At 49.2% G+C, this 25,355-nt stretch overlaps 2 protein-coding genes and 1 long non-coding RNA gene across 11 annotated transcripts in view; 1 reads left to right on the top strand and 2 right to left on the bottom strand.

The window, feature by feature from the left end:
* The window catches only part of LOC123377292 (melanotransferrin-like), an 80,859-nt gene extending 72,685 nt beyond the window's left edge, over nucleotides 1–8,174 (bottom strand). For both annotated transcript variants that reach the window (XM_045030022.1, XM_045030023.1), the window contains exon 1: nucleotides 8,043–8,174. The gene's annotated coding sequence lies outside the window, so the exon portion shown is untranslated. The remainder of the gene's footprint in view (nucleotides 1–8,042) is intronic.
* DLG1 (discs large MAGUK scaffold protein 1) overlaps nucleotides 1–25,355 on the bottom strand; it is a 740,792-nt gene that overhangs the window by 335,404 nt on the left and 380,033 nt on the right. The window lies entirely within an intron of this gene.
* Nucleotides 7,699–23,792, top strand: LOC123377301. The gene is made up of 3 exons (XR_006582164.1): nucleotides 7,699–7,730; nucleotides 21,542–21,631; nucleotides 23,705–23,792. It is a non-coding gene; the product is annotated as an uncharacterized LOC123377301 (long non-coding RNA).

Raw genomic sequence — 25,355 nt, 5'->3', positions numbered from 1 at the left:
TCCTATTAAGAATAAACACAACTAATAAGCAAACTTTACCATGATGATAAGCGATGGGTAAAGGCAAACAAATAAACACTGACAAGTTTTTAAAGTGCTTGTACATAAATGCTAGAAGTCTAAATAATAAGGTGGGTGAACTAGAGTGCCTTGTGTTAAAGGAGGATATTGATATAATAGGCATCACAGAAACCTGGTAGACTGAGGACAATCAATGGGACACAATCATTCCGGGGTACAAAATATATCGGAAGGACAGAACAGGTCGTGCGAGGGAGAGGGGGAGGAAGTGGCACTATATGTGAAAGAAAATGTAGAATAAAATGAAGTAAAAATCTTAAGTGAATCCACATGTTCCTTAGAATCTCTATGGATAGTAATTTCATGCTCTAATAAGAATATAACATTAGGAATCTATTATCAACCACCTGACCAGGACAGTGATAGTGAGGATGAAATGCTAAGGGAAATTAGAGAGGCTATCAAAATTAAGAACTCAATAATAGTGGGGGATTTCAATTATCCCCATATTGACTGGGAACATGTCACCTCAGGATGAAATGCAAAGACAACATTTCTCGATACTTTAAATGACTGCTTCTTGGAGCAGCTGGTACGGGAACCCACAAGGGGAGAGGCAACTCTAGATTTAATCCTGAGTGAAGCGCAGGAGCTGGTCCAAGAGGTAACTATAATAGGACCGCTTGGAAATAGTGACAATAATATAACAACATTTAACATCCCTGTGGTGGGAAGAATATCTCAACAGCCCAACACTGTGGCATTTAATTTCAAAAAGGGAAACTATGCAAAAATGACGGGGTTAGTTAAACAGAAATTAAAAGGTACAATGACTAAAGTGAAATCCCTGCAAGCTGCATGGATGCTTTTCAAGGACACCATAATAGAGGCCCAACTTAAATGTATATCCCAAATTAAAAAACACAGTAAGAGAACTAAAAAAGAACCACCATGGCTTAACCACCATGTAAAAGAAGCAGTGAGAGATAAAAAGGCATCTTTTAAAAAGTGGAAGTCAAATCCTAGTGAGGTAAATAGAAAGGAGCATAAACACTGCCAAATTAAGTGTAAAAATGTAATAAGAAAAGCAAAGAGATATACCTATCTTATAGAACTGGAAAGGACCCTGAAAGGTCATCCAGTCCAGCCCCTTACCTTCACTAGCAGGCTTAAGTACTAATTTTGCTCCAGATTCCTAAGTGGCCCCCTCAAGAATTGAACTCATAACTCTGGGTTTAGCAGACCAGTACTCAAACCACTGAGCTTTGAAGACTGGCTAGCCAAAAACTCAAAAGGTAACAAAACATTTTTTAAGTATATCAGAAGCAGGAAGCCTGCTAAACAACCAGCGGGGCCCCTGGACGATCGAGATACAAAAGGAGCGCTTAAAGATGATAAAGTAATTGCGGAGAAGCTAAATGGATTCTTTGCTTCAGGATTCACAGCTGACGATGTTAGGGAGATTCCCAAACCTGAGCCGGCTTTTGTAGGTGACAAATCTGAGGAATTGTCACAGATTGAAGTGTCACTAGAGGAGATTGATAAACTTAACAGTAACAAGTCACCGGGACTAGATGGCATCACCCAAGAGTTCTGAAAGAACTCAAATGTGAAGTTGCAGAACTATTAACTATGGTTTGTAATCTGTCCTTTAAATCAGCTTCTGTACCCAATGACTGGAAGTTAGCTAATGTAACACCAATATTTACAAAGGGATCTGGAGGTGATCCCAGCAATTACAGACCAGTAAGTCTAACGTCAGTAACGGGCAAATTAAGAATAAAATTGTCAGACACATAGAAGAACATAAATTGTTGGGCAAAAGTCAACATGGTTTCTGTAAAGGGAAATAGTGTCTTACTAATCTATTAGAGTTCTTTGAAGGGGTCAACAAACACGTGGACAAGGGGGATCCATTGGATACAGTGTACTTAGATTTCCAGAAAGCCTTTGACAGGGTCCCTCACCAAAGGCTCTTAAGTAAATTAAGTTGTCATGGGATAAAAGGGAAGGTCCTTTCATGGATTGAGAACTGGTTAAAAGACAGGGAACAAAGGATAGGAATAAATGGTAAATTCTCAGAATTGAGAGGGATAACTAGTGGTGTTCCCCAAGTGCCAGTCCTAGGACCAATCCTATTCAACTTATTCATAAATGATTTGGAGAAAGGGGTAAAAAGTGAGGTGGCAAAGTTTGCAGATGATACTAAACTGCTCAAGATAGTTAAGACCAAAGCAGACTGTGAAGAACTTGAAAAAGATCTCACAAAACTAAATGATTGGGCAACAAAATGGCAAATGAAATTTAATGTGGATAAATGTAAAGTAATGCACTTTGGAAAAAACAACCCCAACTATACATACAATATAATGGGGGCTAATTTAGCGACAATGAATCAGGAAAAAGATCTTGCAGTTATCGTGGATAGTTCTCTGAAGACATCCACTCAGCGTGCACCGGCGGTCAAAAAAACAAACAGGATGTTAGGAATCATTAAAAAGGAGATAGAGAATAAGACAGAGTATCTTATTACCATTATATAAATTGATGGTATGCCCAAATCTTGAATACTGCATACAGATGTGGTCTCCTCATCTCAAAAAAGATATACTGGCATTAGAAAAGGTTCAGAGAAGGGCAACTAAAATGATTAGGGGTTTAGAATGGCTCCCATAGGAGGAGAGATTAAAGAGGCTATGACTTTTCAGCTTGGAAAAGAGGAGACTAAGGGGAATATGATAGAGGTCTATAAAATCATGAGTGGTGTGGAGAAAGTGAATAAGGAAAAGATATTTACTTGTTCCCATAATATAAGAACTAGAGGCTACCAAATGCAATTAATGGGCAGCAAGTTTAAAACAAATAAAAGGAAGTTCTTCTTCACACAGCACACAGTCAACTTGTGGAACTCCTTGCCTGAGGAGGTTGTGAAGGCTAAGACTATAATAGCGTTTAAAAGAGAACTGGATAAATTCATGGAGGTTAATTCCATAAATGGCTATTAGCCAGGATGGGTAAGGAATGGTGTCCCTAGCCTCTGTTTGTCAGAGGATGGAGATGGATGGCAGGAGAGAGATCACTTGATCATTATCTGATAGGTTCATTCCCTCTGGGGCACCTGGCATTGGCCACTGTCAGTAGACAGGATACTGGGCTAGATGGACTTTTGGTCTGACCCAGTACGGCCGTTCTTATGTTCACTCTATACGTGGCATACGGTGTACTGACGAAGTGTCCAATGCAGGGGCGGCTCTAGCAATTTTGCCGCCCCAAGCACGGCTGCACGCCGCGAGGGGCGCTCTGGCGGTCGCCGGTCCCGCAGCTCCGGTGGACCTCCTGCAGATGTGCCTGCGGAGGGTCCGCTGGTCCCGCGGCTCCAGTGGAGCATCCGCAGGCATGCCTGCGGGAGGTCCACCGGAGCCGCGGGACCAGCGGACCCTCCGCAGGCACACCTGCGAGAGGTCCACCGGAGACACCCGCCGCCCTCCCGGCAACCGGCGGAGCGCCCCCCGCGGCAAGCCGCCCCAAGCACGCGCTTGGCGTCCTGGGGCCTGGAGCCGGCCCTGGTCCCATGAAATTTAATAGCAAATTATAACATTTTGATTAAGAAAATTAGTAGAGAATTATATCCCTTCTGCAGGATGATTATAGAAAGTATCTCATTCACTATGAAATTCTAGGGGCTATTGGTGTAATTTCTATACAACGCTAATGATTTAATCCATATTAATGTAACCCTTCAGAGATGTGTTGTCAGCAGCAAAAAGGGTCAGTTTAAAGGTTTTTGGGTTCCAAACACCACCAGCTCAAGCTCCTACCCAGAAACCTGGGAAACTACATATACCATCTTTTGCACCCTTGATAGCTATACTTCCCCCCTTGTAAGTACTGAGTCCAGGGGGTTAAAACAAATAAAGCTTTATTAAAGGGGAGACAACATAATAACTTGGGAAAAACCAGCAATTATTAAATTAACAGTATTAAGTAAGACTCACCCTGTCATAAATAAACAGATCAGGGTTAAGGTCTCTTTTACCTGTAAAGGGTTAACAAGCTCAGTAACCTGATGAACACCTGACCAGAGGACCAATCAAGGGACAAGATAATTTAAAATCTCTGTGGAGGGAAGTCTTTGTCAGTGTTTCTTTGTTTGGAGTTAGTCTCTTTTTGGATTTAAGAGAGGCCAGTCATATCCTTCAAGTTCTCCAAGTTTCCTGAAATAGCCTCTTCTATTCAATATAGTATTAGTTAAAAAGGCAGATTAGTCTTTTGAGTTACTTTCTGTATTTGCAATTGTGTGTTTGCTGGATAAATTCTTTATTCCTGTTTGCTGTTTGATTATTCTGAGGAGGAGGGAGGGGGAAGTCTCTCCAGGTTTATAAGTCAGACCCTGTGATATTTTTCCATCCTGGTATTACAGAGATAGAAAAAAAGTACACTTTCTTTAATAAAATCTTTTCTTTTTTTAGAACTTGATTGATTTCTTCCCTTGTTTGGATTTTCAGGGGAAGGGAGGGGGGGAAAAGTGAATCCCTCTTTGGTTGATTCAAGGAGTTTGAATCTAGGTATCTCTCCTAAGTACTAGGAGAGAGAAGGAGGGAAATGGTTTGTTTCTCTTGGTGTTGAGATTCAAGTTTGAATCTGTGTTCCCCAGGGAAAGTTTTGGGGGAACAGGGAGTGTGTCAGACACTTAAAAACTGACTGGTGGCAGCGAGAACCAGATCTAAACTAGGATTTTAGTTTAGAGAAGTCCATGCAGGTCCCCATCTTGTGAACCCTAAAGTTCCAAGTGGGGAATAAACCTATGACACACCCTCCCCACAAGTGTCTTAACCACAGTTCCAACCTCCATCTTCCTCTTGCAGTTGTGAGTGGATGATGCATTCTAGCTACTTTCCTCTTCTTCCCTTCATAGTTTGTTGTCCTATGTTGGTGGAGTCCAAGGATTCTGGCAAGTCAGTGCTATCTGGGGCATTACCATTTGAACCAGCTGAGGTGATTTCAGCTTTGATTGTTGGGTAGGGAGGCCTACACCAGAGTCCTTCAAATAGGCTGCTGCTCACTGTGGCTTCAGCCCAAGGTAAATCAGTGTCACCTGCATCAGTGTCACCTCTGCACCCACCCCTTTAAAGCCACCTTAGCTCTGCACCACCATCCATTGCCTCAAAGCCACCTCAGCTCCGCACCATCCAGTAGCTTGTAAGCACCTCAGCTCAGTTCTTTAGAGAGGAATGAGTGCCATACATGACCCTTAATAGAGTTCTTACCACCACAGAAGCCCTGCTGTATTAATTTAGATGGAATAAATGGTTAAAGAATCATAGAAACTTAAAAAGCAACAAAGAGTCCTGTGGCACCTTATAGACTAACAGATGTATTGGAGCATAAGCTTTTGTGGATTAATACCCACTTTGTCAGACGCATGTAATGGAAATTTCCAGAGGCAGGTATAAATATGGAGGCCAGAATCAGTCTGGAGATAACGAGGTTAGTTCAATCAGGGAGGATGAGGTCCTCTTCTAGCAGTTGAGGTGTGAACACCAAGGGAGGAGAAACTGCTTTTGTAGTTGGCTAGCCATTCACAGTCTTTGTTTAATCCTGAGCTCATGGTGTCAAATTTGCAAATGAACTGAAGCTCAGCAGTTTCTCTTTGAAGTCTGCTCTTGAAGTTTTTTTGCTGTAGGATGGCTACCTTAAAATCTGCTATTGTGTGGCCAGGAAGGTTGAAGTGTTCTCCTACAGGTTTTTGTATATTGCCATTCCTAATATTTGACTTGTGTCCATTTAACGTAGGGACTGTCCAATTTGGCTGATGTACATAGCAGAAGGGCATTGCTGGCACATGATGGCGTATATAACATTGGTGGGCGTGCAGGTGAATGAACCGGTGATGTTGTAGCTGAGCTGGTTAGGTCCTGTGATGGTGTTGCTGGTGTAGATATGTGGACAGAGTTGGCCTCAAGGTTTGTTGCATAGACTGGTTCCTGAGTTAGAGTCTCAGACAGAGACTAACACCTACAAGATCTTCACCAAGCATTCTCAAAACTATGATACCCGCACAAGGAAATAAGGAAACAAATCAATGGAGCCAGACATGTACCCAGAAGCCTTCTGCTGCAAGACAAGCCCAAGGAAGAAACCACCAGAACTCCACTGGCCATCACCTACAGTCCTAAGCTTAAATCTCTCCAACACATCATCAGTGATCTACAACCCATCCTGGACAATGATCCCTTGCTTTCACAGACCTTGGGAGGTAGGCCAGTCCTCACCCACAGATAACCCGTCAACCTTAAGCATATTCTCACCAGCAACAACACACCGCACATAGCAACTCTAACTCAGGAACCAAGCCATGCAACAAACCTCGATGCCAATAAATAAAAACAGTTAAAACATTGGAGATGTTAAAGTAATGAATTAGGCTTACATTCCCCCCCCCCCCGCCCCTTTTCTTTAGCTAGAAAGAGTTTTTAGAAGGAAATAAAACACCCTTGTTTGACAGTTTCTTAGATGGCATCAAACATGGCAATAAGTATCTTTTGGAGAAAAGACGAGTTATTTGAGATAGGCTGGAGTTGATGATGTTGCTGTTGTTAAAGACTGACCCCATTTCATCTTAGGTGGTGTTTGGAATTCAGCTGGAGCCAGTAGAGGTAATGATGTCGTCTGAGTCCCTCTCTCTGACCTGGTCAGGACATCTCTCCTCAGGATCAGGGTGACAAAGGCCCATGATCCCAGGAGCTGGTTGTGGAAGGTGCCATGATGGTGAAGCTCACTCCGGTAACCAATTTTTCTCCCTAAGGTCTCTTTTTTAAGGCCCCCACAAAGAGACTGGTGAGCAGTATAGCCCATCACCTTGTTATTTTTTTTTACCAATTAGCTCTCATTTCTGATACACCAATTTTGGTACACTTATTTCTGATTCTACACTTTTCTTGTTTATCAGACATCATCTTAAGACAGACCTTGAGTTATATCAGTAGGACTTTTTGTGTGGACTAATTCAGTCTGTGTCCCTTCATGCTTCCCCCATCATTTGTTATCAGATGTTATCATGACATCTTATCAACTTTCAATTTTTTTTTTTTACAGTTGAACTCATAATTAGCATACAACAGCACTTCTAACAAATGATATGTAGGTGGATAGATCACAATTAGCACCAATGTTCCCTCCATGTGTGGAATAAATTTTATTATGTGCACCGAGATATGTGCCTATGTGCACCACCAGTAGAAACAAAAAACCTAGATGTAGTATATATTTTTTAAAAAGTTGCCATAGGGATAATTACTCTAGCCAGGACAGGCTAGGCATTTTAGAACTCATTACTCAAAGAATTAAATATAAGTGTAAGAGAAATAAAAATTATGAAATGCATAGACCAGTCAAAACACTTTGAAAGAATAAAATTACAGAGAATATGTGTGCATTGCAGGAAGTACCAAGATGTAACAACAATAATATAAGTATGTGTGAGTGTGAGAGAGACTCACAGAAAGCCTCTGTGGGTATGTCCACACTACCCGCCGGATCGGCGCATAGCGATCAATCTATCGGGGATCGATTTATCGTGTCTCATCTAGACGCGATAAATCAATCCCCAAATGCTCTACCGTTGACTCCGGAACTCCACCAGGGTGAGAGGTGGAAGCGGAGTCGACGGGAGAGCCACGGCTGTTGATCCCATGCCGTGAGGACGGGAGGTAAGTAGATCTAAGATACGTCGACTTCAGCTACGCTATTCTCTTGGCTGAAGTTGTGTATCTTAGATCAATCCCTCCACAGTGTAGACCAGGCCTGTGTATGTGCTGGCTGCTGGGGAAAACCGTATGCTAGCTCTTTAAGACAGTCACTGAAAGCTCTCCTGCTCTGTCCTGAGCCCTGTTGTTTCCCCTCCCCCACTCTGCAGAGATGGGGTACATGGGGAGGGGGAGAGAGAGACAGTGAGAGCTGGCTGCTGGGGAAATCTCAGAAACGGTGCACTGTCTCTTTAAGAAAGGCACTCAGACACTCACCATTCAGACCACAGCAGCTCCAAGTCTTCCTGAGCCAGGCTCTTCCCTCTGCCCTGCGGAGATGGGGCACAGGGGTGGGGGGAGGGAGATACCCTGACCTCAGCTCCCTCCCTCAACCCCCTTCAGCTCTGCACAGCCAACAGGCGAGTCCTGGGAGCACCTGCAGGACGGAACAACGTGGGGACGGGGGGAGGGCACCTGATCACACGCTGCCGGCTGTGCGCACTCTGCTATCAGCTGGGTGGCACTTAAATCTCTCCTGTGCAGCTGCCCAAGCACACAGCTTACAGAGAACATAGGTCAGCACTGCTGGCACCTGTCGCCAGTCCTGTCCATGCGCCCTAACCTGATTGCAGACTTTAGTCAGGTTGACCCCACTCACCCCAGGTACATTTGATGTAGCTCTCGTGTCCTTTCATTTCACAATAGGGACAACAGTATTTTATTGCCCTTCCCACCCACCCCCAAAAAAGACCCACAACAAAACCACAACTGTATTATAACCAAAAGGCCCCAAACTTTCACAATGCAAATAAAACCTCATTCAGTCATATGCTCTTGCTCACCAAGAGATGCTGGCAGAGAGCTCACTCTCATATGCCATCATATGCCAGCAGTGCCCCTCTGCTATGTACATCGGCCAAACTGGACAGTCTCTAAGGAAAAGGATAAATGGACACAAATCAGATATTAGGAATGGCAATATACAAAAACCTGTAGGAGAACACTTCAACCTCCCTGGCCACACAATAGCAGATCTTAAGGTGGCCATCCTGCAGCAAAAAAACTTCAGGACCAGACTTCAAAGAGAAACTGCTGAGCTCCAGTTCATCTGCAAATTTGACACCATCAGCTCAGGATTAAACAAAGACTGTGAATGGCTTGCCAATTACAGAACCAGTTTCTCCTCCCTTGGTTTTCACACCTCAACTGCTAGAACAGGGCCCCATCCTCCCTGATTGATCTAACCTCGTTATCTCTAGCTTGCTTCTTGCTTGCATATATAAACCTGCCCCTGGAAATTTCCACCACTTGCATCTGAAGAAGTGGGTATTCACCCACGAAAGCTCATGCTGCAAAACGTCTGTTAGTCTATAAGGTGCCACAGGATTCTTTGTTGCTTTTACAGATCCAGACTAACACGGCTACCCCTCTGATACTTGACACTCTCATATGGAGTTCTCAAGCAGCTCTTGATCACTCGTCTCTCTATTCACCAATAGGTGTCAATAGTGAGCTCCCTACTCTACAGGACTACAGGCCATATGGCTAGGGCCCTACCAAATTCATGGTCCATTTTTGTGAATTTTATGAGGGAGGGAGGAGTAGCTCAGTGGTTTGAGCATTAGCCTGCTAAACCCAGGGTGGTGAATTCAATCCTTGAGGGGGCCGTTTAGGGAACTGAGGTAAAGAGCTGTCTGGGGATTGGTCCTGCTTTGAGCAGGGGGTTGGACTTAGATGAGCTCCTGAGGTCCCTTCCAACACTGATATTCTATGGTCATAGGATTTTAAAAATAAAAAATTTCATGATTTCACCTATTTAAATCTGAAATGTCACAGTGCTGTAGGGGTCCTGACCCAAAAAGGAGTTGGGTGTGTGTGTGTTGCAAGATTATGGGGGGTGGGGGTTGCAGTACTGCTACCCTTACTTCTGCACTGTTGCTGGCAGCGGCTCTGCCTTCAGAGCTGGACAGCTGGAGAGTGGTGGCTGCTGCCCAGGAGCCCAGTTCTGAAGGCAGAGCCACTGCCAACACCAGTGCAGAACTAAGGATGGCATGGTATGGTATAGCCACCCTTACTTCTGTGCTGTTGCTGGCAGGGTGTTGCCTACAAAGCTGGGTGCTGGTCCAACAGCTGCCACTCTCTGGCTGCCCAGCTCTGAAGGCAGCACAGAAGAGTGGCAATACTGCAACCACCCTAAAATAACCTTGTGACCCCCCTGTGACCGCCTTTTGGGTCAGGCCCCCCCAGTTTGAGAAATGCGTCTCCCCTGTGAAATCTGTATAGTATAGGGTAAAAGCACACAAGACTAGATTTCACTTGTTTTTTATGGCCGTGAAGTTGGTAGGGCCCTACATGTGGCATATGTTAAATTATATAGTACATTTTCATTAGGATTGCCAGACACTGAAATGCAGCCATCCTTGAGCCTGATAGCACAGCGGTTTTATGCCAGCATCAGTATGTAACTGTTTTAGGAGAGGACAGAAACAATGTCTTCATCTAATTACAGAGTGGAATTTAGTTGAGCAGAATGTAGTTTACTTATGTTAATAAATATAATATAAATAAAATATAATTGGAGATATATCTATCTCCTAGAACTGGAAGGGACCTCAAAAGGTCATTAAGTCCAGCCTGCTGCCTTCACTAGGCAGGACCAAGTACTGATTTTTGCCCCAGATCCCTAAGTGGCCCTCCTCACTGATTGAACTCACCACCCTGGGTTTAGCAGGCCAATGTTCAAACCACTGAGCTACCCGTCCCCATGCTGTTGGAATTTGAAGAATACTGGGATTAATACCCTTTCTCGTGTGAACATTGCAATGGGAATTTTGAACAGTAGTAGGCAGGGCCTGTGTTTTATGTCTCATGTGACAGACAACACCCTATAGTAGCATAGCACAGATCAACAACATGCTGAAGCATTATGGATTCATAGATATTATGGCCAGGTGAGTTTGTGAACATCTAATCTAACCTCCTGCAAAACATAGGCTGTACGAATTCCCTGAATTAATTCCTACAAGTCAATAGCTGTGGCTGAATTAAAGCATACATATATTTTTTAAAGATTTCCAGTGATGGAGAATCCACCATAACCTTGATGAGCTGTTCCAATGCGTAATTACCCTCACTGTTAATAATCTTTGGCTTGTTTCTACTCTGAATTTATCTAGCCTCAACTTTCAGCCATTGGATCTTGTTATACCCTTTGTTTGCTAGACTGAAGAACCCTTTACTATCAAATTTACATTCTACATGTAGATACTTAGAGAGTGTGATCAAATGACCCTGTGACACACTATACCTTGGGGTAGTGTCTTGTAACCCCCATATTCCTCAGCTGTATATAATTGTGATATTACGTATAAAGCATGCCTAGTAAGGTATCAGGAGAAAGGTTATGGTCTGCTGAAAGTCATTTCTGTATCCATATATGTATATCATTAATGCATATGAAGTTATGAGAATTGTGTTGTATGGTTGTCACTAAAACATGCTGCAAGTTGGGGAATCAACCAGATATTAACTCCCAAGAGGCAACAGCAAGGAAAGTAACCAATGCTCAGGCATGGTGTCAAACAACTCATCAACAATCATTGTCCAGCAAGGGAGCTACAATTCAATGACTCACTGGGATGGGACCACACCAGGGGAATTGTTCGACCTTGCCTGGAGACTCAACAATACCCCCCCAGATATGCTTGGACTTGTGTTCCCCAAGCACATGAGACTGCGTGTATAAAACAGATGCTTCACCTTTCTCATGCCCCCACCTATGCTGCAAGCAACCAAGACACCCAGAAGGCTGAAGACTCTGACAGAGGAGGCTGGCCCAGGTTTAAGGGACAAACCTGTGTATTAAGGACTGCAGTATCCAGTGGGGTCAGAAAAACTGCTTAATCTAGATCAGTGGTTCTCAAACTTTTATACTGGTGACCCCTCTCACACAGCAAGCCTCTGAGTGTGAGCCCCCTTTATAGATTAAAAACACTTTTTATATATTTAACACTAACGGGTCGGACTCACCCCTGCGGCGCCTCCTGCTGGTGACTCCAGGAATTAGCTCTGTCCAGCGCTGGAGCGCCCTCTGCAGGCCGGTGATCCGCCTGTCTTCAGGCCCCCCGTGTCCCTCCCTGGACCCGGTGCCCTTTTACATGGGGTGCTGCCCCCTAGCAGCTCCCCTTTCTCTTGAGGTTTCCCCTGGGGTGCTGCCCCCTAGCAGTAACCCCTTTCTCTCTGGGTTTCCCCTCCTCAGGGAACTCCCACTTTCTATCCCCACCTCGCCTCAGTATATGGCTACTGCCAGTCATTGTCTAGCCCCACGCCCTGGGGCAGACTGCAGTATCAGCCTACTCATCACTGGCAAGGTTGGGTTTGGGCCTGCTGCTTAGGCCTACCCCTGGGCTGCCCTCTGCAACCCCCAGTACCTGTTGCCCTATGCTAGGCCGCAGCCTGGGGCTTTCCAGGCTAGAGCTCCCCAGCTCCTCAGCCTTTCCCCAGCCCTGCTTTACTCAGGTATCCAGTCTCTAGCTCCTTGCAGCCAGGCCCTTCTCTCTCTGAATGCAGAGAGAGACTGCTTTTCCTTCTGGCTTCCCTGGCCTTTTTATAAGGCCTGTGGCTCAGTTTGGGGCGTGGCCCCAGCTGCAGCCACTTCCTCAATCAGCCCAGCCTTGAGAGCAGCCGCTCTCAGGCCCTGCCAGGCCACTTTTAAACCCCTCAGGGCAGGAGCAGGGTTCCACTCTGCTACAAACACCATTATAAATACTGGAGGCAAAGTGGGGTTTGGGATGAAAGCTGACAGCTTCCGACTCCCCCATGTAATAACCTTGTGACCCCCTGAAGAGTCCCGACCTCCAGTTTGAGAACCCCTGATCTAGATGTTGCCCAGTCTAATAGGGCTGACAGTTTAGACTGCGTTCTTATATTTTATTTTGGTAACTAACTCTGACTTTTTGCCTATCACTTATAATCACTTAAAAAAGACGGTTACTCACCGTTGTAACTGTTGTTCTTCGAGATGTGTTGCTCCTATCCATTCCAGTTAGGTGTGTGCACGCCGCGTGCACACTCGTCGGAAGATTTTTACCCTAGCAACACTCGGTGGGTCGGCTGGGCGCCCCCTGGAGTGGCGCCGCTATAGCGCTAGATATATACCCCAGCTGACCCGTCCGCTCCTCAGTTCCTTCTTGCCGGCTACTCCAACAGTGGGGAAGGAGGGCGGTTCTGGAATGGATAGGAGCAACAAATCTCGAAGAACAACAGTAACAACGGTGAGTAACCGTCTTTTCTTCTTCGAGTGATTGCTCCTATGCATTCCAGTTAGGTGATTCCCAAGCCTTACCTAGGCGGTGGGTTCGGAGTGAGACGTGGCAGAGTGTAAGACTGCTGAGCCAAAGGCTGCATCTTCTCTAAACTGTTGCACCAGTGCATAGTGGGAAGCAAAGGTGTGAATCGATGACCAGGTCGCCGCCCGACAGATGTCCTGAATGGGGACATGGGCCAGGAAGGCGGCAGAAGAGGCTTGCACTCTTGTAGAGTGAGCGGAGAGATGTCCAGCCGGAACCTGAGCGAGCTCGTAGCATGTCCTGATACATGACGTCACCCAGGTCGAAATCTGCTGAGAAGAGACTGGCATGCCCTTTATGCGATCTGCTACCGCTACAAAGAGCTGGGGCGAACGGCGGAAAGGCTTCATTCGCTCTATGTAAAAAGCGAGGGCCCTACGCACGTCGAGGCTATGAAGCTGCTGTTCCCTACAAGATGCGTGTGGCTTTGGGAAGAAGACCGGGAGGAAGATGTCCTGGTTCACATGGAAAGCCGACACTACCTTAGGCAGGAAGGCAGGGTGTGGCCGAAGCTGCACTTTGTCCTTATGGAAGATAGTATACGGTGGGTCAGCCGTTAGGGCACGAAGCTCAGAGACTCGTCGCGCCGAAGTAATTGCAACGAGGAAGGCCGTTTTCCAGGACAAGTAGAGAAGGGAACACGTGGCCAAGGGCTCAAAGGGAGCTCCCATAAGCTTGGCTAAGACCAAGTTCAAATCCCAGGTAGGAGTTGGGCGTCGTACCGGAGGGTACAATCGTTCTAGCCCCTTTAGAAAACGGGAAACCATGTGATTGGAGAAGATGGAACATTCCCCTATGCTGGGCCTAAAGGCGGAAATTGCCGCCAGGTGCACTTTCAAGGAGGAGATTGCGAGGCCTTGCTCCTTGAGGGACCAGAGATAGTCCAGGATTTGGGGACTAGGTATCAGGAGAGGGTTGAGACCTTTCTGATCGCACCAGAGCGCGAAATGCTTCCACTTAGCGAGGTAGGTCGACCGAGTGGAAGGCTTTCTGCTCTCTAGCAGCACTTGCTGCACTGCAGCGGAACAGTCCCGCTCTGCTCGGGTTAGCCATGCAGGAGCCAAGCCGTCAGGTGGAGGGACTGTAGGTCCGGGTGGCAAAGACTGCCGAAGTCCTGCGTTATGAGGTCCGGCCATAGCGGGAGGGGAATAGGATCCGCTACTGAGAGGTCGAATAGCAGGGTGTACCAGTGCTGTCTCGGCCACACCGGAGCAATGAGAATGAGGCGGGCCCTGTCCCTCCGGAGCTTGAGCAGCACCCGGTGTACGAGGGGGAACGGAATGAAGGCATACAGCAGGCGATCCGTTCAGGGGAGGAGGAATGCATCCGAGAGGGAGCCCTAGGAGCCGCCCTGGTAGGAGCAGAACAGATGGCATTTCCTGTTCTCTCTGGAGGCAAAAAGGTCTATCCGGGGAAAACCCCACCTCTGGAAAATTGTGTGCACCACATCGGGGCGAAGGGACCACTCGTGGGAGAGGAAAGACCTGCTGAGGCGGTCAGCCAGTGTGTTCTGCACTCCCGGGAGAAACGATGCCACTATGTGAATGGAGTGGGCTATGCAAAAGTCCCACAGTTGCATCGCTTCCGTGCAAAGGCGGGAGGAACGTGCTCCGCCCTGCTTGTTGATGTAGAACATCGCTGTCGTGTTGTCGGTGAGGACGGACACGCAGCAACCTTGGAGTTGGGAGTGAAAGGTTTGGCATGCCAAGCGAACCGCTCGCAGTTCCCTGACGTTGATGTGGAGGGTCAGCTCGCGGAGTGACCAAAGGCCCTGGGTGTGTAGGCTGCCGAGGTGCGCACCCCACCCCATGGCCGAGACATCCGTAGTTAAAGTGATGGAGGGGTGAGGGGGGTGGAACAGAACCCCGGCACACACCACCCCTGGGTCCAACCACCAGTTGAGCGAGACGAGGACTGACGGCGGGATCGTGACCACCGTGTCTATAGAGTCCCTGTGCGGGCAGTAAACTGACGCCAACCAAGTTTGAAAGGTGCGAAGGCAGAGCTTCGCGTATAGGGTCTCGAAAGTGCACGCTGCCAGGTGGCCTAGGAGGCTGAGGCAGGTGCGCACCGTTGTCGTCGGGAAGGACTGCATGCTTCGGATGCTGGAAGCTATGGCCCGGTGCCGAGGGAGAGGGAGGCAGGCCCTGGTCAGATTGGAGTCCAGGACCGCGCCGATGAATTCTATCCTCTGCGTTGGAGTCAAGGTAGACTTCTCGGCATTGATCATAAGACCTAGGTGTTGAAATAGGCGTATGATCGCGGACATTTGCTGTGTTACAAACTGCTGGGATGTTCCGTGGACCAGCCAGTCGTCGAGATACGGGTAAACATGTATCCGCCGACGGCAAAGGGCCGCGGCGACCACCGCCATGCACTTGGTGAAGACCCTCGGTGCCGTGGAGAGGCCGAAGGGGAGCACCGTAAACTGGTAGTGCTGGCGGTTGACGACAAAGCGCAGGTAGCGTCGATGAGGAGGGTAAATTGTAATGTGGAAATACGCGTCCTGCATGTCGAGGGCGGCAAACCAGTCTCTCGGATCCAGGGAGGGAATAATGGTCCCCAGGGTTACCATGCGAAACTTGAGATTGACCAGAAATCTGTTGAGCTCTCGGAGGTCTAGTATGGGTCGCAGACCTCCCTTCGCCTTGGGGATTAGGAAATATCGGGAATAAAACCCCCTGCCCCGCATGCCTTCCGGCACCTCCTCTATGGCACCCAAACTCAACAGAGTCTCGACCTCTTGCAAGAGGAATTGCTCGTGAGAGGGGTCCCTGAAGAGGGACGGGTAGGGTGGGCGGGAGGGAGGGGGCGAAACAAACTGGAGGCGGTAACCAGACTCCACTGTGCGAAGTACCCAGTTGTCTGTTGTTATCTGGGACCACGCCGGGAGGAAGTGGGAAAGACGGTTGAAAAACAACGGGGAAGGATCCGGTAAAGAAACTGGTGAGCCGTCCTCGGGCGTCCCATCAAAAGTTTTGCTTGGGTCCTGAGGAAGGCTTGAAGAGCGGTTGGGACTGGTTTCCCTGATTGCCCAACTGCCTGCGCCGGTTCACTCTGCCCCTGCGCCTATTGTTGGGGCGCGGTCTGGGCTGGTTGAACGGGTGGTACGGCTGTGGCCGGAAGGATCTCCGCTGGGTAACCGGCGTGTGCATGCCCAGGGAGCGAATGGTGATTCGACCATCCTTGAGATTCTGCAGCCGTGAGTCTGTCTTTTCCGAAAAGAGACCCTGGCCATCAAACGGCAAGTCCTAGATGGTGTGTTGGACCTCCAGGCCTCCACGCTGCCGCCGAAGCCACGAAATTCTCCGCATGGTCACTCCAGAGGCCAAAGTCCTGGCTCCCAAATCTGCAGAGTCCAGAGAGGCTTGGAGGGCCGACCGGGATGCCTTTTTACCCTCCTCAACAAGGGCCGTGAACTCAGGCCAGGAGTCGGATGGCACAAGCTCAGAGAACTTTGAGAGGGACACCAAGGTGTTATAGGTGTACCTACTGAGGAGAGCCAGCTGGTTGGCGACTCTCAACTGGAGGCCCCCGGCCGAATAGACTTTACGGCCCAAAAGGTCCATACGCCACGCTTCTTTGGATTTGGGCGCTGGCGCTGGCTGGCCATGTCGCTCACGGTCGTTAACGGACTGGACCACCAATGAGCATGGAGCTGGGTGCGTGTAGAGATACTCGTATCCCTTAGACAGGGGTGAGCTGCAGATGGTTCGCAACGGTTCACGCGAACCGTTTGCTAAATTAGACGCCGGACAGAGAACCGGATGCTAAAGTTCTCTGTCCGGCGTCTAATTTTAGCAAACGGTTTGCGCGAACCGTTGCGAATAGGGTGACCAGACGTCCCGATATTTGCTTGTTTGTCCCGCGTCCCGACCAATGTTAGGTCGGGACACTGGGCAAACAAGCAAAGGCTCCGGAGCCCGAAAGGGCTCGCACCCTCCCCTGCCCCGACTCCGCACCCTCCTTCCCCCATTGGATCCCTCCCCAAATCCCCGCCCCCTCACTGCCCCATTGGCTCCCTCCCCAAATCCCCGCCTCTTACCAAGCACGCCATGCCCAGGAGACGCAGGGGAGCACGGAATCGGGGTGAGTGTGAGTCCGGCCTGGCACCTGGAGGAAGAGTAGGGGGGCGGCCCTTCTCCCTACCTGGACAGCGGGACTCGGGAGCAGCCACTGCTGCAGCTCCCACTGCCGCGGGGGGAGGACGTGACCAAGCACATGGCGCCCGGGCCCGAATCTGGGCCTGCTGCAGGGACCCAGCAGCGTGCACGCTGCGCCCAGCCCCTGGCCAGTCGCGTCTGGGCTGGCTGCCCAGCTGGTGCAATCCCACGGCGGAGGCATCGGCAGCCCAGCCCCGTTCGTTCCCCTGTGGGACCTGGGGGGGCTGGGGCCTGCTGCCCCTATTCCGGGGCCGCCCGCGGCATTGCACCAGCTGGGCAGCCAGCCCAGACGCGACTGGCCAGGGGCTGGGCGCGCGCGGTGTGCCCACTGGGTCCCCGCAGCAGGCCCAGACTCGGGGGGTGCAGTGGGCGCCAGAGCTGCAGCCGCCGAGCCTGGCCAGCGGCCGCTTCCTCCCTCCGCGGCAGTGGGAGCTGCAGCAGCGGCTGCTCCCGAGTCCCGCTGCCCAGGTGGGGAGAAGAGCCGCCGCCTGGCCCCGCAGGCCACCCCCTACTGGCTCGGGTGGAGCTAGGACAGTAGCCCGGGGTCCCCTCTCCGTCCCTGGCGCGTGTGGGGGGCGCCGCACGGCCGGGGCGGCATTGCCGTCCCCGCGCCGCCCGGCTGTTGAGCGCCTGCAGCTCCCCTCCTGGAGCCTCGCCCGAGCACCCTGCCCCTGCCGTGCAGAGAGCGTGCGGCGCCGCCAAGCCCCGCTGCGGCGCCTGACCCGGCCATTCCCAGGGGGGCGCCCCTGGAGAGGGCTCGGGCCGAGGGCGCGGTTAGCTCCGCCGCGCAGTGTGACCCTGCCAGAGGAATAATGCGCAGGGACTCGCTAGGGCCCGGTGCCGGGCCAGGAGTTGGCAGCAGCAGCCTTTCTCCTACTTTACTGCGCCTAGTGAGACCACCACCCTGTTCTCAGAATGGAGCCTACGTACCAAGCATCAGGGTGCAGTGGGCATCATCCTCTTCTAAGCCAGGGCAACCAGTGTCTGACTCTAGCAAGGGACAGATCTACCTCAGCAACAGCTGTGTGAAGAGGCTGCTGGAGATTATAGAAGGGTCTGAGTTTCTCAGGCTGCAGGTGGAGGGAGGTGGCTGCTCTGGATTCCAGTACAAGTTTTCCTTGGACACAGTTATCAATCCTGATGACAGGTTGTTTGAACAAGGTGGTGCTCGTGTTGTTGTGGATGTGGACAGCCTGGCCTTTGTGAAAGGTGCAATGGTGGATTTCAGCCAGGAGCTAATCCGCAACTCATTCCAGGTGGTGAGCAATCCACAGGCTGAGAAGGGCTGCTCGTGTGGAACATCCTTCTCTGTCAGACTCTGAGTGGACTCCTCCTTGGGTGTTGCTTGGGTGGACATTGAGCCAGAGACTGTCCTCAGCATTGTCTCCAAGGGTTTCTCATTTTGCTATTTTCTCAGCTTCCCCAGTTGTCCTCCTCAATCTGTTATACAGTTACTGCAAATATCCCCGTTTGCCTATTTGAACTGAGTCTGCAGCCAAGACCTATAGGGCTCTCCCTCCAAGGGTTTGAAATAGGCTTTAAATCCCACACAAAAGCATCTTCTGTCCTCTATGAAGCTCCAGGAACTGCTGAATATAATGAGTGGACGAACATCCCTTAAATCAGAACTTTTTATAGGGAACCCGTTGTTAAGATTTTGGCAGCTCATCACTGCCCTTAGATGGGACCGAGTATTTTCTCTCCACCCGCCGAGCGGTGGGCGGGATGGAAGCTGGTGACTGCCAGACAGTGTCCGCATTCCACTGGATAGTGCGGATGAAGGGCAGGGCCACACGAAGAGGCGCATCTGCTCCGATTATGCTGATGACGGGGTCATCATCCTCTGCCACCTCCTCAACTGGCAGGTTTATGTTTTGGGCCACCCGTCGTAGCAAGTCCTGATGGGCCCGAAGGTCGATCGGAGGAGGGCCCGACGAGGACGCTCCAGCCACGGCCTCATCCGGCGAGGAAGAGGATGATAGGCCCGGGAGCAGCGTGTCCGGCGGGGGTTCATCGAGCTGCTGCGGGGCCTCAGCGACAGGGGGATGCTCCGCATCCGTGGATGTCAGCGGCTCCTTTACCACGGCTGTGGAAGGAGGTCTGCTGACCGTCGCCTCAGGCACTCTGTGGTCGGATGTCCTGGAGCACTGAGTGGAAAAGGGCACTCCTTGAGTCTCATGGAAGGCCCATGGAGTCCAGAAGCCCCATTGAGGAGGACCCTGGTCTTGCCCTTGAGGCTCGGTGTGCCGATCAGCTGCGCTGGCTGCCTGAGAGGAGACGGACGGCTGTCTTGAAGGCCACGGCGGGGCGGAGAGACTGTGTGACTGTGCCGTCGACGCCGCCGGTCTGTCCCTGGATGGTGCCAGGGAACGGTGCCGGTCTTCGCGGTGCCGGGAATGAGACCGGGACCATTGACCGTGCTGGGAGGTTGACCGGGATCTTGAGTCCCGACGGTGGGAGCGGCTGCGGGAGGACCGGTACCGGGAACGGTACCGAGAGCCGGATCGGTGCCGGTAGCCCCGGTCAGGAGAGTGGGACCGGGATCATCTCCGCGAGTACGACCGGTACCGCGATGGAGAGCAGTACCGGGACTGCGAGCGGTGCCGAGATCTGGAGCGGCGTGAGCGTGAACGTCTCCGGGATCGGGACCGGGACCGTCTCTCCTGTCTGTCAGGGGAAGGAGGCCGCATGATAGCCGGCTTACCCACTGACTTAACAACCCGCACCGGTGGTGCCAGGGGTTGAGTATGCGTTGGCTCCGTCAACGCAATGAGTTCTCTCACCATCGAAAAGGTTTCAGGTGTCGACGGGAGAGTGAGCTCGACCGCGGTATGCACCGGGGAGCAAGGAGGTACCGGACTCGACGGCCCTTGCGGTGCTGGAGTCAACGGTATGGCGCATGGTTTATGCGCTGTCGGAGTCGGTGCCGGGGGCGCTGGTGCCGGTGGTTGGGCGAGAGGTCCTGGTGCAGAGACCTTGGAGGACGTCTGCGCTGGCTTACGTTTCCTCGAGGGAGAGAGGGAACGGTGCCGGGGTGCTGGTGCCGGCTGCTGCTTTTTCATGGCCTCGGTACCGGAACGGCCAGGAACCGCTGGAGTGCTCCGCACCGCCGAGGTCTGTGGAGCGGCTGGTGTCGGCACCGCAGGGCTAAGTGCCGATTCCATCAGGAGCTGCTGCTTCAAGCAAAAGTCCTGCTCCTTCTTTGTCCTTGGGTTAAAGGACTTGCAAATGCGGCACTTATCAGTAACATGAGACTCTCCTAAGCTCCACAGGCAGGAGTCGTGAGGGTCTCCAATCGGCATGGGCTGCTGGCAGGCCGAGCACGGCTTAAATCCCAGTGCCTTGGGCATGAGCCCGCACTGGGTTGGGAAAAAGAAGGGCTAGGCCCCTCGATTTCCCCTAACTAACACTAAATACAACAAACTATTTAAACTAATCTATTTTTAAAGAACTATATACAAAAAGTATGAGAAGAAAAGCAGTGAGAAGCTAGGGCTGTGGAGGTCAACTAAGCACTCCACTGTTCCAACGACCGTCACGGGCGGTAAGAAGGAACTGAGGAGTGGACGGGTCGGCTGGGGTATATATCTAGCGCTATAGCGGCGCCACTCGAGGGGGCGCCCAGCCGACCCACCGAGTGTTGCTAGGGTAAAAATCTTCTGACGAGCATGCACGCGGCGCGCACACCTAACTGGAATGCATAGGAGCAATCACTCGAAGAAGAATCTATCTTTTGTAGTCAATACATTTGTTGAACTGTTTATCTTTACTAGTGAGTTTGTATGAAGTGCGTGGCAAAACTGCTCAGGTTTGCAAAGGCTGGTGTTTATCCACTTTTAATTGATGAACCAATTAATAAATTTGCATAGCCTATCTTGAGCAGTGCAAGACAATATATTCCTGAGATACAGTGCTGGGAGCTGAGGGGGTTTGGTTGGTGCCTTTCCCTGTGTGATTCATGAGTGGCTCTGGGAGCATTCATGCACCCTAGCTGGCTGTGGAGCTCCAAATGCGGTTGTGCTGAGTGATAACAGAACATGGAGGGTTTGCTACTGGTCACTAGCAAGACATTTGCAGAGTCAGCCCAGGCTGGGGAGTTAAGGGGGCACAGCGGTCCTGTGGTCCCAGGCTGCACCCCGGGGATCCCGTCACAGACCTCTTTACCTTCTCTTTGATAAGCTAAATAGACTGAGCTCCTTGAGTCTCTTTTACAGTAAGGTATGTTTCCCAGTCCTTTAGTCATTCTCTTGGCTCTTCTTCATAGACTCCAGTTTTTCAACGTCCTTCATGAAGTGCGGATACCAGATGTGGATACAGTATTTCAGTAGCAGTTGCACCAATGCTGAATACAGAGGTAATATAACCTCTCCTCCTAATTTATATTCTCTTATTCATACTCCCAATAATTTAATTAGCCCTTTTAGCCACAGCTTTGCATTGGGAGATCATGTTCAGCTGATTTTCTTCCATGCTCTCCTGAGTCTTTTTCCATGTCATTGCTTCACAGAATCTAGTCATCCCCCTCTCTGCCACTGATTTGCTGGGTCACCTTGAACAAGTCACTACATCTCTCTGTGCACATTGGAAAACATAATCCCAACCATACATATAAAATAATGGGGTCTAAATTAGCTGTTACCACTCAAGAAAGAGATCTTGGAGTCATTGTGGATAGTTCTCTGAAAACATCCACTCAATGTGCAGCAGCAGTCAAAAAAGCAAATGGAATGTTTGGAATCATTAAGAAAGGGATAGATAATAATGTGAAAGCTATTTGGTGCCCCCCGCCCGCCCTTTTCAATTAGTTTTGCAAACGGCCAGTAGGTGGAGGCAGAAGCCTCCAAAAGCCTCACGTACACAGTACCCTGAACTTTTCAACTAGCCTTTCTTTTCTGCCGCAAAGCAGAAAAATCTTGCTCCAAGCCAGTTTCCCCTGACCAGATAACGGTTTCACGGGGTCCGGTAACCATCAATGAAGTGTTAACACGGCATGGTCTTTGTCTGAAAGTGTATAAAAAGCTTGTGAAACTTGTGTGCAATAGAGTCTTCTGTATCTATTACAGAGCTCTCCTTTCTTCTGCAGAATAAAGCATTTTTCCTTATCCCTGTCAGGCTGTTATTGGCTCTCAGCTAGGCAGACCCGATATTTCAGTAACAATAAGATAGAAAATATGATATTACCTCTATGCAAGTCCATGGTATGCCCACATCTTGAATACTGAGTGCAGATGGAAAAGGTTCAGAAAAGGGCAACAAAAATTATTAGGGGTATGGAACAGCTTCTATTTTAGGAGAGATTAATAAGACTGGGACTTTTCAGCTTGGAAAAGAGATGACTAAGAGGGGATATGATAGAGGTCTATAAGATCTTGACTGGTGTGAAGAAAGTAAATAAGGAATTGTTATTTACTTCTCATAACACAAGAACTAGGGGTCACCAAATGAAATTAATAGGCAGCAGATTTAAAACAAACAAAAGGAAGTATTTCTTCACACAACGCACAGTCAACCTGTGGAACTCTTTGCCAGAAGATGTTGTGAAGGCCAAGACTATAACAGGGTTCAAAAAAGAACTAGATAAATTCTTGGAGGATAGATCCATCAATGGCTATTAGCCAGGATGGGCAGGGATAGTGTCCCTAGCCTCTGTTTGCCAGAAGCTGGGAATGGGCGATGGGATGGATCACTTGATGATCACCTGTTCTGTTCATTCCCTCTATGGCACTTGGCATTGGCCACTGTTGGAAGACAGGATACTGGGCTAGATGGACCTTTGGTCTAACCCAGTATGGCCATTCTTGTATTCTAAGGGTCATCTAGTCCAACTCCCTGCCACGATACAGGATTTGTTGTGTCTAATTCAGTGGTTCCCAAACTTTAACAACCTGTGAACCCCCTTCTAAAAATGAGTATTTTGAGATATTCTCCCTTACCTGAGCACAAATTATTAAAGCAGTGATCTTGGAAATATAAAATTTGTTTATTTTAATGACATGCTTATTATACACTATTATTACATTATTATTTATCATTACATTATTAATGTTATTACATTATGAAAATGGCAACACTCTTCCAAGATTTCACTTTTATTGCTCGTATCACTTTGATTAAGCCTGTTATAGGACAAGGCTCCTACATGTTTCATCTAGGAGTATTAGACGCGAAACAGCATGAAGGTATTTAAGAAGCCAACTCAAATAAAGAGTTCCTCCTACTACAAGCATTCGGGTCTTGAACAATTCAGGCAAACACCACACGACTTCAACAAAGCTTAAACTTTTTCTTTATAATAATTTAAAAAAAAACAATAGCAGCCTACTTCAGTTTCTTAAACTCAGCCAAAAGTTGATCAATTACAGACTTCTGAAACTCCTTTTCAGTTCATAATCACAGGAAATCTCAATCAATTTCTCTTTTTTCTCAGTGCTCAATATCTGTGTTGAGAAAGTGGTATCATCAAAGGGGTTGCGAATCCAGTCATTATCGCCTGACATAGCTGGAAATATTCCCTGAACATTGTGCAGAGTCCTTTTAGGTGAGTAGTTATATTGGTTTTAGTGCACTGATCCAACTGAAGGTTATGTTCTGCCAGGAAGTCATGAAGAGTACTGAAAGACTCAGTTTGATTGTTTTCCAAACACCTTTCCCAGAACTGCAACTTCTTTATCATGGATTCAACTCAGCCTTGCACACTGAAAACTACTATATTGAGGCCTTGAAAAGACAAATTTAGGTAATTAATCCTCAAGAAAATGTCTGCTAAATAAGGCAGGTTCTGGAGCCAGAAATGATTTTCCATACAGCTGGCAAGGTGGAAAGGGTGGCTGTTGAAAAAAAACCCTAGGATTTCCGTTCTAAGCTCAAAAAAAGTGCACAATGATTTTGCCCCGGGAGGGACATCTAACTTCGATATGGGTCAACATACAATTGTATACACTACCCATTTTTTCACAAAGTACATGAAATATTCTGGAATTTGTTGGCCATGATTTTATGAAATTCACCATTTTAACTGCATTGTCCAGCACTTCTTTCAGTCCCTCAGGCATACATTTTGCCATGAGGGCTTGTCTAGGGATACTGCAAGAAGTCCAAGAGGCGTGTGATGCAACCTTTTTTGTTCAAGCTCCAAATCTGGTATACTTCCCTGTCATTGATGTGGCCCCATCAGTGCAAATGCGTAGGCAACGAGACCAATCTATTTCCTTTTCTTGAAAATATTAATTAGTCAGATTGAAGATATCTTCTCCAGTTTACTTTTGGGGGAATTCTGAACCACTGCGTGTGTGCAGACTTCATGTCCCCTGCAGATTTCTTTGCTTTCCTGCAGAAAAATGACTCTCTGACAGGGAAGCAAAGGGAAGCTGTAAGAGCAGTCATACACCATTCCCTAGCAGAGCAGGTACATTGTTTCAGGGACCCGGAGCAGCCAGTGGAGACATAAATCGCCACAGGGCTAGGGACACCCCATCCAGTGGCTCCTACCCTGAGCCGGGATCAGCTACTAGTCCCGGCAGGGCTGGAGGCAGGAGAGTACGACTTCCTCTTCCCCTGCAAGGACTGACTGGGGCTGTCAGATCCCCACCCCTCGAAACTTTCCCCAGTAGCAGGAAGCTCAGCATCCTCCCCTGCTTCCTGCCATCACTCCTCAACTGTGGCGGGAGGGTTTACTGTATGGGAAGTTTCTCCCCCATCCACCCAACCCCCCGTGCATACAGACCTCCCATACCCAGACACACCAGCCAAGCCTCACTGTATACATCCAGAACCCCTCTAGCCCTCCATACCTGAACCCTACCCCACTGAACCTCAACTCCTGCATCTGTAGCCCTCTGCACCCAGACCCCCACCCCTGCACCCAGACCCCCCCTGAGCTATCTGCACTCAAATCCCCATCCCCTGCACCACCCTGAGCCCCCACATGCAGACCCCCAACTAGCTGCATCCAGGCCCCAACACCACCAAGCCCCACTCCCCCAGCATCCAGACCCCCCCACACTGAGACCTCCCCATACCCAGACCCCTCTGCTTAGCCCCAACCACCTTCACTTGGAAGCCCCAGCAGAGTCCCAATT

This window comes from Mauremys mutica, chromosome 9, assembly GCF_020497125.1.
Source record: "Mauremys mutica isolate MM-2020 ecotype Southern chromosome 9, ASM2049712v1, whole genome shotgun sequence".
NCBI classification, from domain to species: domain Eukaryota; kingdom Metazoa; phylum Chordata; order Testudines; family Geoemydidae; genus Mauremys; species Mauremys mutica.
Note: the sequence above shows the minus strand (reverse complement) of the source record. Positions and strands in the feature narration are given on the sequence as shown.